General features: G+C 42.6%; 1 pseudogene; it reads left to right on the top strand.

Moving 5' to 3' along the window:
- The window catches only part of LOC148442035 (up-regulator of cell proliferation-like), a 100966-nt pseudogene that overhangs the window by 31795 nt on the left and 53737 nt on the right, over positions 1-15434 (top strand).

The raw sequence follows: 15434 nt of genomic DNA, 5'->3' as shown, positions 1-15434 counted from the left end.
GCCTTTCGCTGACAAGGTTCCCGGCTGCACTAAACACTCTTTCGGAGTACACACTGGAGGGGGGGCAACTCAGGTAAAATAGAGCCAGTTTGTACAGGGGCCTCCAAATTGCCTCTTTTTCCTGCCAGTACAGGTATGGACTGTCTGACATGCCTACTTGGATGCTGTCACCGATGTAATCCTCCACCATTCTGTCAATGGTGACAGTATCATATGCAGTGACAGTAGACATGTCAGAAATTGTTGCCAGGTCCTTCAGTCCGGACCAGATGTCCAAACTTGGTCCTGCCTGCCCTGCATCACCGCCAGCGGGTTGCTTAGGATACCTAAGTTTTTTCCTGGCAGCCCCAGTTGCGGGAGAAAATGAAGAAGGAGCCGTTGACGTGTCACGTTCCGCTTCAGCTGACAGTGTGTTCACCAGCAGGTCTTTGCACCTCTGCAGGCTTGTGTCGGCCGGAAAGAGAGACACCACATAGGCTTTAAACCTAGGATCGAGCACGGTGGCCAAAATGTAGTGGTCTGATTTCAACAGATTGACCACCCTGGAATCCTGGCAAAGCGAATGAAGGGCTTCATCCACAAGTCCCACATGCCGAGCGGAATCGCTCCGTCTTAGCTCCTCCTTCACTTTCTCCAGCTGCTTCTGCAAAAGCCTGATGAGGGGAATGACCTGACTCAAGCTGGCAGTGTCTGAACTGACTTCACGTGTGGCAAGTTCGAAGGGCTGAAGAACCTTGCACAACACGGAAATCATTCTCCACTGCGCTTGAGTCAGGTGCATACCCCCTCCTTTGCCTATGTCATAGGTGGATGTATAGGCTTGTATGGCCTTTTGCTGCTCCTCCATCCTCTGAAGCATATAGAGGGTTGAGTTCCACCGCGTCACAACCTCTTGCTTCAGGTGATGGCGGGGCAGGTTCAAGAGTGTTTGCTGGCGCTCCAGTCTTCGGCACGCAGTCGCTGAATGGCGAAAGTGGCCAGAAATTTTTCGGGCCACCCAAAGCGTCTCCTGCACGCCCCTGTCGCTTTTCAGAAAATTCTGCACCACCAAGTTTATTGTGTGAGCAAAACATGGGACGTGCTGGAATTTGCCCAGATGTAATGCCCGCACAATATTGGTGGCGTTGTCAGATATCACAAATCCCCAGGAGAGTCTAAGTGGGGTAAGCCACTGGGCGATGATTTCCCTCAGTTTCTCTAAGAGGTTGTCGGCGGTGTGCCTCTTACTGAAACCGGTGATACACAGCGTAGCCTGCCTTGTAACGAGCTGGCGTTTCTGAGATGCTGCTACTGGTGACGCTGCTGCTGTTGCTGCGTAAGGTGATACATCTACCCAGTGGGCTGTCACAGTCATATAGTCCTTAGTCTGCCCTGTTCCACTTGTCCACATGTCCGTGGTTAAGTGGACATTGTGTACAACGGCATTTTTCAGGACACTGAGGACACTTTTTCTGACGTTTCTGTACAGTCTCGGTATCGCCTGCCTAGTGAAGTGGAATCTAGACGGGATTTGGAACCGGGGACACACTACCTCCATCAATTGTCTAAATCCCACTGCACTAATGGCGGATACCGGACGCACGTCTAACACCAACATAGCAGTCAAGGCCTCAGTTATACGTTTTGCTTCAGGATGACTGCTGTCGTACTTCATCCTCCTCGCTAAGGACTGTTGGAGGGTCAATTGTTTAGTAAAAGTAGTGGTGTTCCTACTTCCTCTCTGGGATGATGAACGACTCCCAGCAGCAGCAGCAACAGCAGCAGCGGCAGCAGTAGGCGTAGCAATGCAGGATCCTCCGGAGGAATCCCGGATAGGAGAGTCAGTCATGCCAGTGATATGGCCTGCAGGACTACTTCCGATCCTGACTAAGGAGGAAATTGACGAGGAGGGAGTTGACGGTGTGGTTTGCAGGCGCTTGGATACAACAGGACAACGGGATTTAGGTGTCCCTGGACTGCTTACGGTCTGAGCCAAAGTTTCTGAACTTGACAGTAACTTTTTATGAACGCGCTGCAGGTGCCGTATAAGGGAGGATGTTCCTAGGTGGTTGACGTCCCTACCCCTACTTATTTCACCTTTACATATGGTACATATGGCAAGACAGTTGTTGTCCGGATTTGGATAGAAATATTGCCAGACCAAAGAGGTGGAATGTTTGGTCTTCTGCCCAGGCATGACCGTGATGGGCTTTTTCATCCCACGGACAACAACTGTCTCCCCCGGAGCCTGATTTAAACAAACCACATCACCATCAGAATCCTCCTCGCCAACTTCCTCCTCAGCGCCAGCTACACCAGTATCCTCATCCTGTTGTACTTCAACAGTGACATCTTCAATTTGCATATCAGCAAGTGGACTGTGGGTGCTCCTTTCAGCACTTGCAGGGGGCGTGCAAATGGTGGAAAGAGCCACCTCTTCCCGTCCAGTGCTGGGAAGGTCAGGCATCGCAACCACCACCACACTTGGACTCTCTTTGGGGATTTGTGATATCTTCTTAGAAAGCACAGTTCTTCGCTGTGCTTTTGCCAGCTTAACTCTTTTGATTTTTTTAGTGGGAGGAGTGCTTCCATCGTCATGTGAAGCTGAACCACTAGTCATGAACATACTAGGGATCGACCTTAGCCGTTCCTTGCCACTCCGTGTCGTAAATGGCATATTGGCAAGTTTACGTTTCTCTTCAGCTGATTTAAATGTCTTTTTCAAGGTCATTTTCCTGAACTTTGCCATTTGGGATTGTATGTGCCCTCTACTATGACATTGGGCATCGGCCTTGGCAGACGACGTTGATGGCATGTTATCGTCTATGTCATGACTAGTGGCAGCAGCTTCAGCACTAGGAGGAAGTGGTTCTTGATCTTTCTCTATTTTATTTTTATCGGAGAAAGTTTGGTCCTCCATTTATGTTATATCGATTTGATATATACGTGCGGCTAAACACAGAAAATAAATTTTTTTTTGGGTTCGGACTGGAGTGTACTTTGTGGGTTACAGCACCCTTTAACGGTCAAGCCAGCCGGCCCTTTACTTATGACACAGGCGCACTCTTGGCACTACTTTGTTGATGCACGTGCGGCTACTGCGCACACAATTCACAAACACAGAAAATAATTTTTTTTTGGTTTGGACTGGAGTGTACTTTGGGGGTTACAGCACCCTTTAACGGTCAAGCCAGCCGGCCCTTTACTTATGACACAGGCGCACGCTTGGCACTACTTTGTTGATGCACGTGCGGCTACTGCGCACACAATTCACAAACACAGAAAATAATTTTTTTTTGGTTTGGACTGGAGTGTACTTTCGGGGGTTACAGCACCCTTAACGGTCAAGCCAGCCGGCCCTTTACTTATGACACAGGCGCACGCTTGGCACTACTTTGTTGATGCACGTGCGGCTACTGCGCACACAATTCACAAACACAGAAAATAATTTTTTTTTGGTTTGGACTGGAGTGTACTTTCGGGGGTTACAGCACCCTTTAACGGTCAAGCCAGCCGGCCCTTTACTTATGACACAGGCGCACGCTTGGCACTACTTTGTTGATGCACGTGCGGCTACTGCGCACACAATTCACAAACACAGAAAATAATTTTTTTTTAGGTTTGGACTGGAGTGTACTTTCGGGGGTTACAGCACCCTTAACGGTCAAGCCAGCCGGCCCTTTACTTATGACACAGGCGCACGCTTGGCACTACTTTGTTGATGCACGTGCGGCTACTGCGCACACAATTCACAAACACAGAAAATAATTTTTTTTTTGGTTTGGACTGGAGTGTACTTTCGGGGGTTACAGCACCCTTAACGGTCAAGCCAGCCGGCCCTTTACTTATGACACAGGCGCACGCTTGGCACTACTTTGTTGATGCACGTGCGGCTACTGCGCACACAATTCACAAACACAGAAAATAATTTTTTTTTTGGTTTGGACTGGAGTGTACTTTCGGGGGTTACAGCACCCTTAACGGTCAAGCCAGCCGGCCCTTTACTTATGACACAGGCGCACGCTTGACACTACTTTGTTGATGCACGTGCGGCTACTGCGCACACAATTCACAAACACAGAAAATAATTTTTTTTTGGTTTGGACTGGAGTGTACTTTCAGGGGTTACAGCACCCTTTAACGGTCAAGCCAGCCGGCCCTTTACTTATGACACAGGCGCACGCTTGGCACTACTTTGTTGATGCACGTGCGGCTACTGCGCACACAATTCACAAACACAGAAAATAATTTTTTTTTGGTTTGGACTGGAGTGTACTTTCGGGGGTTACAGCACCCTTTAACGGTCAAGCCAGCCGGCCCTTTACTTATGACACAGGCGCACTCTTGGCACTACTTTGTTGATGCACGTGCGGCTACTGCGCACACAATTCACAAACACAGAAAATAATTTTTTTTTAGGTTTGGACTGGAGTGTACTTTCGGGGGTTACAGCACCCTTAACGGTCAAGCCAGCCGGCCCTTTACTTATGACACAGGCGCACGCTTGGCACTACTTTGTTGATGCACGTGCGGCTACTGCGCACACAATTCACAAACACAGAAAATAATTTTTTTTTGGTTTGGACTGGAGTGTACTTTCGGGGGTTACAGCACCCTTAACGGTCAAGCCAGCCGGCCCTTTACTTATGACACAGGCGCACGCTTGGCACTACTTTGTTGATGCACGTGCGGCTACTGCGCACACAATTCACAAACACAGAAAATATATTATTTTTTTAGCACTTGGGGGGAGCACCCCTGATGGACAGAGCACCCCCTGGACAACACTACAGCACCCCTTTAGGACTGGGACACTGCACAGGACTTTGGAGTGGACACAGCCCCTATGGAGAACTGACTGCACAACACAGTCCAGCCAGCCCCTATGGACTTTGAAGTAGTGGACACAGCCCCTATTAACAACAGCAGCACAGCACAACACAGCCAGCCCCTATGGACTTTGAAGTAGTGGACAACAGCAGCACTACACTACACTACACTACACAGCACTAACTCCCACCCTCCCTCTTCACTGTCCACAGCCGAGTGAGAAAATGGCGCCGACGCGGGTACCTTATATAGGATCCAAAACCCGCGAGACTCGGAAGGCGGGATGATGACGTTTTGCCTCGATGTCAGATCCGAGTCAGGCGGGAAAAGTCGAGCCTGACTCGGATCGGACTCGGATCGGGGGGGCTCGGGGGGGTTCGGATTTCAGAAATCCGAACCCGCTCACCCCTAATTAGAACTAAAACCAAAACATGGGGGTCCTCACACATCTCTAGTTTATATAAATAACAGAGATGTGTGAGGAGGTGTGTTTTTGCTTTTGGTTCTAATTTCATCCTTGTTTTTTGATTTTGGTGTTTGAACTGGGTTTTTTTTTTTTTTATAGAAACAGCTGAAGTCATGTAGTGCAATCTATTTTCTGGAGAAGCGAACCGCACATCTCTGATAAATAAATATAAGTAATAAATACAAATAAATAATTCCAGTACTATACAGATATCATACAACTGGTATAGAGCATTGGGTGCAGAGTGGTTCCCAGTTCCCTTACGTAAAAAAACAGAGATATCCCCCATCCACGCATCCCAGTCCCACCCTGTAGGTGACCAAAGCCAAGTTGTCTGATGGTGAGAGATGGGTGCCTGAGGACCCGGCAGGTGCTTAGACTGCTGTATGGGTTATCTGGGCCTGGCCACCCCAGCAGTATACAGTGAACAGGTGCCTCCTAAGGTAAGAGGCGGTTCCATCCAGTAGGGCCCACTGGGATCTACTTGCCCCCCTGCTGGGCCAATTTGCCCTGGTCAGAATTTTATAATTTCCATAACCTATTTTTTTATTTAAAATATTATATTCCTGATATTCTGGTATAAGAGAATAAGGGTTTTCTAAATAATTTACATATTCCTTTGACTGTATAAGGATATTTTTATTTAAAAAAAAAAAAATGTTTGCTACTGTAGTTCAAACTCCTGTTGGATGAAAGTTCTCCTATCTCTAGGCCCTGCTAGGCTACACTGATATCCAGCTCATTGCTGCCTCTGGGAGCGGAGCTTCTTCACTAAGTGATGGGCTGGGAGGACAGGGGCGTAGAAGGAAGTGTACTGGCACAGCTGGCTGCACCGGGCATTTTAGTAAAAGACGTAACAATCACAGCAGGGGAGAAGGAACAAGTGAGATGATGGCTAAGGCCACATACACTAAGGGCTATTTCACACTCGCTGGTTTTGGCCAGCAGGCAAAAAAACAGACTTTGTTTTTGCTGGGTGTGAAATGTAGTTCTAAATGGGAGCAGGTTGGTCCTTTCACACGGCACGGGCACGGCATGTAACAGCCGGGAATATCCACTGAGCAGGACGGCTGGCGTGCCGTGTCCGTGCCGCCCAAGCAAGGCAGTGGAGTATAGGAAACAATGTTTCCTTACGCACACACCGGCCGGCTTGTACTGCAGCTGCGCATGCCCAGGGGATAAAGGGGGGTGGGGACATTAAAAACATCTCAAAGCCGTTCCATGTGAAAGGCACTGAGGGCCTGATTCAGAGCCGGTCACTCTGACAGAGCGCTCGCTCTGAATCAGGGCCGGTCTTTTTTTTTTTTTTTTTTCCTAGAACGGCCTCCTGGCCGTTCGCATAGCTGTGGGTGACCACCCACAGCTATAGCGAGCGGCCAGGAAGATGGTCGCGATGGTCAAGACCATCGGGCTTGCGACGAGACCCTTGGGTAGGGTCTCGTTGCCGCAAGCCCCAGAGAGATTTCGGCTCTAACAGAGCCGAAATCTCTCCCACTGACATCACTCATGATGTCAGTGGGGCTGCCCCCAAACGGAGGCGTTCACATGGGAACGCCTCCGTTTGGGCAGCCACTCCCCCGGCCCGCCCACCAAAGGTGGCGAGCTGTCACTCAACATCGACAGCTCGCCCCCTTTGTTGCGAGACCCGAAGCAACGGAGTGCCCGTCGCTATCCGGGTCTCGCGCATGTGCACGACGGAGCAGGCTCACCATCGTCCCAGTTGCGAGCGCACAGCGCTTGCGACCGTGTCTGAATCAGGCCCTGAGTTCCTGAAAAAAACTGTTCGGCTTTTGCCTGTTTTGTTTATTGGCCGGCCAAAACCGGCCAGTGTGAAATAGGCCTTATATAATCTGTGGCCGCATTCAGTATTTACAGACTTTTTGTGCTAAGGGGCCTCAGTGATGCCCTCTGGTCCTCAGCTGTCTAATGGAAGCACCACTATGTATTGATATATTGTATGCGTTATAAAGAAAGTATAAAATCATTTGACGATTACAAATAGTTTATTTACAATAAATCTGTTATATTGTTTTTACTTGTCTCAGGGATGATGATTGTTGTTGCTATTTCAAGTACACAAATTAAGTAAACATTGTACTATATTTATTGCTTATTTATAAAGAGATCATTATTTTTTAAGCGTCTCACCCCGCTGTCGTGTATTTTTAACACTAATGTTTTAGTCACAATGCGTCATATGTAATAATTTTATCTTTGTGCTAAAGTTACAGTAAGTGTTTGATATGTATGCTTGTAGGAGAGCTGCCATATACCGTATACTGTACAACTGAGATAATTGAAAACTAATTTTTGAATTCACCAGATTTAAGCAAGGTGTGAGAAAATCAGAGTATGACAATAGGTGAGAGCTGTTGTCATCACTATTATCACTATTTGCACCAGCCCCATCCGCGGTGCAGGAGATCCGTCTCCCATATTAGTGACATGTGACTGAGATGCTGCTGTGTAATTGCACATAGTTGAGTATGGAGGCTGCAGTGCAGACCGTGACACATGTGTACTTTGCTAATTACCACGAGATTCACCCACAACTCAGACTTGTGTGTAATCAGCATCAGGGCAGTGTGTGATGTCATCGCTCATTTCTCATCTCATCACTTTTCAGAAGTTTGATCATATTTAGTGAGATGCAGTCACAACATGTGTTCTCTAATTGTAATTGTATTTAGTCCTATATGTCATGTCTGGTTCTAAGGAGTGACAAATGATTGTATCTATGGCTAGCCTAACGTGTCACTATGAATCACTAGTCTCCTGCATGAACTGTAATGACCAGCTCTGGTAAATCATTCTATAGCTGCATACACACACAACGATTTTTTTTATGAACGATTTTAGTAAACGATTTTTTCCCTTGAAAAAATTTACTAAAATCGTTTACTAAAGTTGTTCATTTACTAAATGTCATGAAAGATTTTTATGAACTACAAACGATTTTTACATATTTCCTTAATGAAAATCGTTGAGTTGACAAGTCTGACTGAACGACAAACTACAAACGACAAACTACAAACGTGAACGCGCATGAACGATAATCGTTCATCGTTTGACTCAGAAAGTGAACGATTTTTACAAACGATTATCGTTAAACGATATCGTTTAACGATAATTGATCAAAAAATCGTTGTGTGTGTATGCACCTTTTGTAGTAATAGTCTAATCGCCGTGTTTATATTTATTTTCAGACTGTAACTCTCAGAATACACTGACTCCTATCAGAGAAGCTTCATGGACTATTAATTCGCTGAGATGCTGAATAACAGAAGTGCATGAGGAGAATGTAGACGGTTTATGTGATGAGCTGGACTCTCTCCACCTCATTACTCCCCAGGAGTATATAGATCTGTATGAGGCTGTGACCCCAGCAGAGAGAGCTGACAGACTGATAAACATTATTCTACAGAGGGGTGAACCGGCCTGTGAGACGTTCCTCCATCTTCTAGAGAACATGATGCCCAGGTCCAAGGCATTGTCTGATGTGTCCCAACTCCTCCCAGAAAGTGAGTAACTCCTCTCCTCACAGTCACTAGTAACCACAGACATATCACATTATATAATCATAGTCACTGGTTATTATGGGACCTTTTCATCAATGTTTGCAACAGCAAAGCGCAAAATAATGATCTGACTTTTGCACAATTTGCGGCTTCTGACACAAACCTACTAGAGGAATAAATTAGTGCTCTGATGTCAGGAAACAACACAGAAAATCATCTTTAAGTTTTACTTTTAGTTTTTGGAGCTTGATGAATATTCGTCCCCAGATTATATTGGTGGCATGTAACATTGGTTCTATATTGCATAGAGGAGATAATTGTGATATCTCCTGCCAAACTACATTAATGAATGGGTCCATTACGTAAAAGAGCAAAAAACATGCAGAAGTACCAAGACCCGATCATGTTGATGAGTAGACCCCTTGCCTGAACGGTTTTATAGTTATGAGAAGGTATTTTTTACTTTATGTCAGTTAGACAGAATCACATCCAATATAATCCATTATTGCAATGTGTGTGCTGTTAGTAATTATCCAGTTTGCATTGGATCTATTCATCAGATTAATATGGAAGGGTTATATTATTCTTTGCTTCCTAAAGGTTTCAAGTGAATAAATGAAAAAAAGGTGAACAAAGTGAAAAACAAAAGTAAAATAAATAAAAAAATATATATATGGTTGTATTTTGTTTGATGATGGACATGCTACAAGCACTATGCCCTGATAACATAGATAGTAACTCTTCATATTGCTGGTTGTACAACTTGAAAAAGTTGGCGTGTGATGAATGACTGTATTAGTGTGAGTGTGATGAATGACTGTATTAGTGTGAGTGTGATGTATGAGGGTATTAGTGTGAGTGTGATGAATGAGGGTATTAGTGTGAGTGTGATGAATGACTGTATTAGTGTGAGTGTGATGAATGACTGTATTAGTGTGAGTGTGATGAATGACTGTATTAGTGTGAGAGTGATGAATGACTGTATTAGTGTGAGTGTGATGAATGACTGTATTAGTGTGAGTGTGATGAATGAATGTATTAGTGTGAGTGTGATGAATGACTGTATTAGTGTGAGTGTGATGAATGACTGTATTAGTATGATTGTGATGAATGACTGTATTAGTGTGAGTGTGATGAATGACTGTATTAGTGTGAGTGTGATGAATGACTGTATTAGTGTGAGTGTGATGAATGACTGTATTAGTGTGAGTGTGATGAATGACTGTATTAGTGTGAGTGTGATGAATGACTGTATTAGTGTTAGTGTGATGAATGACTGTATTAGTGTGAGTGTGATGAATGACTATTAGTGTCAGAGTGATGAATGACTGTATTAGTGTGAGTGTGATGAATGACTGTATTAGTGTGAGTGTGATGAATGACTGTATTAGTGTCAGTGTGATGAATGAATGTATTAGTGTGAGTGTGATGAATGAATGTATTAGTGTGAGTGTGATGAATGACTGTATTAATGTGAGTGTGATGAATGACTGTATTAGTGTCAGTGTGATGAATGACTGTATTAGTGTCAGTGTGATGAATGACTGTATTAGTGTCAGTGTGATGAATGACTATTAGTGTCAGTGTGATGAATGACTGCATTAGTGTTAGTGTGATGAATGACTGTATTAGTATGAGTGTGATGGATGACTATTAGTGTGAGTGTGATGAATGACTGTATTAGTGCCAGGGTGATGAATGACTGTATTAGTGTGAGTGTGATGAATGACTGTATTAGTGCCAGGGTGATGAATGACTGTATTAGTGTGAGTATAATGAATGACTGTATTAGTGTGATGAGTCAGTGTTTATATGACTGTATTTATGTGAGTGTGAAGAATAACTATTAGTGTGAGTATGACGAATGATTGTATTAGTGTGAGTGTGATGAATGACTATATTAGTGTGAGTGTGATGAATGACTGTTAGTGTGAGTGTGATGAATGACTGTTAGTGTGAGTGTGATGAATGACTATATTAGTGTGAGTGTGAGTAATGACTGTATTAGTGTGAGTGTGATGAATGACTGTATTTGTGTGAGTGTGATGAATGATTGTATTAGTGTGAGTGTGATGAATGACTGTATTTGTGTGAGTGTGATGAATAACTATTAGTGTGAGTGTGATGAATGATTGTATTAGTGTTAGGGTGATGAATGACTGTATTAGTGTGAGTGTGAGGAATGACTATTAGTGTAAGTGTGATGAATGACTGTATTAGTGTCAGTGTGATGAATGACTATTAGTGTGAGTGTGATGAATGACTGCATTAGTGTGAGTGTGATGAATGACTGTATTAGTGTGAGTGTGATGAATGACTGTATTAGTGTGAGTGTGATGAATGACTGTATTAGTGTGAGTGTGATGAATGACTGTATTAGTGTGAGTGTGATGAATGACTGTATTAGTGTGAGTGTGATGAATGACTGTATTAGTGTGAGTGTGATGAATGACTGTATTAGTGTGAGTGTGATGAATGACTGTAGTAGTGTGAGTGTGATGAATGACTGTATTAGTGTCAGTGTGATGAATGACTATTAGTGTGAGTGTGATGAATGACTGCATTAGTGTGAGTGTGATGAATGACTGTATTAGTGTGAGTGTGATGAATGACTGTATTAGTGTGAGTGTGATGAATGACTGTATTAGTGTGAGTGTGATGAATGACTGTATTAGTGTGAGTGTGATGAATGACTGTATTAGTGTGAGTGTGATGAATGACTGTATTAGTGTGAGTGTGATGAATGACTGTATTAGTGTGAGTGTGATGAATGACTGTAGTAGTGTGAGTGTGATGAATGACTGTATTAGTGTGAGTGTGATGAATGACTGTATTAGTGTGAGTGTGATGAATGACTGTATTAGTGTGAGTGTGATGAATGACTGTATTAGTGTGAGTGTGATGAATGACTATTAGAGTCAGTGTGATGAATGACTGTATTAGTGTCAGTGTGATGAATGACTATTAGTGTCAGTGTGATGAATGACTGCATTAGTGTGAGTGTGATGAATGACTGTATTAGTGTGAGTGTGATGAATGACTGTATTAGTGTGAGTGTGATGAATGACTGTATTAGTGTGAGTGTGATGAATGACTGTATTAGTGTGAGTGTGATGAATGACTGTATTAGTGTGAGTGTGATGAATGACTGTATTAGTGTGAGTGTGATGAATGACTGTAGTAGTGTGAGTGTGATGAATGACTGTATTAGTGTGAGTGTGATGAATGACTGTATTAGTGTGAGTGTGATGAATGACTGTATTAGTGTGAGTGTGATGTATGAGGGTATTAGTGTGAGTGTGATGAATGAGGGTATTAGTGTGAGTGTGATGAATGACTGTATTAGTGTGAGAGTGATGAATGACTGTATTAGTGTGAGTGTGATGAATGACTGTATTAGTGTGAGTGTGATGAATGACTGTATTAGTGTGAGAGTGATGAATGACTGTATTAGTGTGAGTGTGATGAATGACTGTATTAGTGTGAGTGTGATGAATGAATGTATTAGTGTGAGTGTGATGAATGACTGTATTAGTGTGAGTGTGATGAATGACTGTATTAGTATGATTGTGATGAATGACTGTATTAGTGTGAGTGTGATGAATGACTGTATTAGTGTGAGTGTGATGAATGACTGTATTAGTGTGAGTGTGATGAATGACTGTATTAGTGTGAGTGTGATGAATGACTGTATTAGTGTGAGTGTGATGAATGACTGTATTAGTGTTAGTGTGATGAATGACTGTATTAGTGTGAGTGTGATGAATGACTATTAGTGTCAGAGTGATGAATGACTGTATTAGTGTGAGTGTGATGAATGACTGTATTAGTGTGAGTGTGATGAATGACTGTATTAGTGTGAGTGTGATGAATGAATGTATTAGTGTGAGTGTGATGAATGAATGTATTAGTGTGAGTGTGATGAATGACTGTATTAATGTGAGTGTGATGAATGACTGTATTAGTGTCAGTGTGATGAATGACTGTATTAGTGTCAGTGTGATGAATGACTGTATTAGTGTCAGTGTGATGAATGACTATTAGTGTCAGTGTGATGAATGACTGCATTAGTGTTAGTGTGATGAATGACTGTATTAGTATGAGTGTGATGGATGACTATTAGTGTGAGTGTGATGAATGATTGTATTAGTGCCAGGGTGATGAATGACTGTATTAGTGTGAGTGTGATGAATGACTGTATTAGTGCCAGGGTGATGAATGACTGTATTAGTGTGAGTATAATGAATGACTGTATTAGTGTGATGAGTCAGTGTTTATATGACTGTATTTATGTGAGTGTGAAGAATAACTATTAGTGTGAGTATGACGAATGATTGTATTAGTGTGAGTGTGATGAATGACTATATTAGTGTGAGTGTGATGAATGACTGTTAGTGTGAGTGTGATGAATGACTGTTAGTGTGAGTGTGATGAATGACTATATTAGTGTGAGTGTGAGTAATGACTGTATTAGTGTGAGTGTGATGAATGACTGTATTTGTGTGAGTGTGATGAATGATTGTATTAGTGTGAGTGTGATGAATGACTGTATTTGTGTGAGTGTGATGAATAACTATTAGTGTGAGTGTGATGAATGATTGTATTAGTGTTAGGGTGATGAATGATTGTATTAGTGTGAGTGTGAGGAATGACTATTAGTGTAAGTGTGATGAATGACTGTATTAGTGTCAGTGTGATGAATGACTATTAGTGTGAGTGTGATGAATGACTGCATTAGTGTGAGTGTGATGAATGACTGTATTAGTGTGAGTGTGATGAATGACTGTATTAGTGTGAGTGTGATGAATGACTGTATTAGTGTGAGTGTGATGAATGACTGTATTAGTGTGAGTGTGATGAATGACTGTATTAGTGTGAGTGTGATGAATGACTGTATTAGTGTGAGTGTGATGAATGACTGTATTAGTGTGAGTGTGATGAATGACTGTAGTAGTGTGAGTGTGATGAATGACTGTATTAGTGTGAGTGTGATGAATGACTGTATTAGTGTGTGTGATGAATGACTGTATTAGTGTGAGTGTGATGAATGACTGTATTAGTGTGAGTGTGATGAATGACTGTATTAGTGTGAGTGTGATGAATGACTGTATTAGTGTGAGTGTGATGAATGACTATTAGAGTCAGTGTGATGAATGACTGTATTAGTGTCAGTGTGATGAATGACTATTAGTGTCAGTGTGATGAATGACTGCATTAGTGTGAGTGTGATGAATGACTGTATTAGTGTGAGTGTGATGAATGACTGTATTAGTGTGAGTGTGATGAATGACTGTATTAGTGTGAGTGTGATGAATGACTGTATTAGTGTGAGTGTGATGAATGACTGTATTAGTGTGAGTGTGATGAATGACTGTATTAGTGTGAGTGTGATGAATGACTGTAGTAGTGTGAGTGTGATGAATGACTGTATTAGTGTGAGTGTGATGAATGACTGTATTAGTGTGAGTGTGATGAATGACTGTATTAGTGTGAGTGTGATGAATGACTGTATTAGTGTGAGTGTGATAAATGACTGTATTAGTGTGAGTGTGATGAATGACTGTATTAGTGTGAGTGTGATGAATGACTATTAGAGTCAGTGTGATGAATGACTGTATTAGTGTCAGTGTGATGAATGACTATTAGTGTGAGTGTGATGAATGACTGCATTAGTGTGAGTGTGATGAATGACTGTATTAGTGTGAGTGTGATGAATGACTATTAGAGTCAGTGTGATGAATGACTGTATTAGTGTGAGTGTGATGAATGACTGTATTAGTGTGAGTGTGATGAATGACTGTATTAGTGTGAGTGTGATGAATGACTGTATTAGTGTGAGTGTGATGAATGACTATTAGTGTGAGTGTGATGAATGACTGTATTAGTGTCAGTGTGATGAATGACTATTAGTGTGAGTGTGATGAATGACTGCATTAGTGTTAGTGTGATGAATGACTGCATTAGTGTGAGTGTGATGAATGACTGTATTAGTGTGAGTGTGATGAATGACTGCATTAGTGTGAGTGTGATAAATGACTGCATTAGTGTGAGTGTGATGAATGACTGCATTAGTGTGAGTGTGATGAATGACTGTATTAGTGTGAGTGTGATGAATGACTGTATTAGTGTGAGTGTGATGAATGACTGTATTAGTGTGAGTGTGATGAATGACTGTATTAGTGTGAGTGTGATGAATGACTGTATTAGTGTGAGTGTGATGAATGACTGTATTAGTGTGAGTGTGATGAATGACTGTATTAGTGTGAGTGTGATGAATGACTGTATTAGTGTTAGTGTGATGAATGACTATTAGTGTTAGTGTGATGAATGACTATTAGTGTGAGTGTGATGGATGACTGCATTAGTGTTAGTGTGATGAATGACTGTATTAGTATGAGTGTGATGAATGACTATTAGTGTGAGTGTGATGAATGACTGTATTAGTGCCAGGGTGATGAATGACTGTATTAGTGTGAGTGTGATGAATGACTATATTAGTGCCAGGGTGATGAATGACTGTATTAGTGTGAGTATAATGAATGACTGTATTAGTGTGATGAGTCAGTGTTTATATGACTGTATTTATGTGAGTGTGATGAATAACTATTAGTGTGAGTATGACGAATGATTGTATTAGTGTG

This window comes from Taudactylus pleione, unplaced genomic scaffold, assembly GCF_031769625.1.
Source record: "Taudactylus pleione unplaced genomic scaffold, aTauple2 ptg001650l, whole genome shotgun sequence".
Taxonomy (NCBI): Eukaryota; Metazoa; Chordata; class Amphibia; order Anura; family Myobatrachidae; genus Taudactylus; species Taudactylus pleione.
The sequence above is the reverse complement of the archived record's forward strand: the minus strand, read 5'-3'. Positions and strand labels throughout refer to the sequence as shown.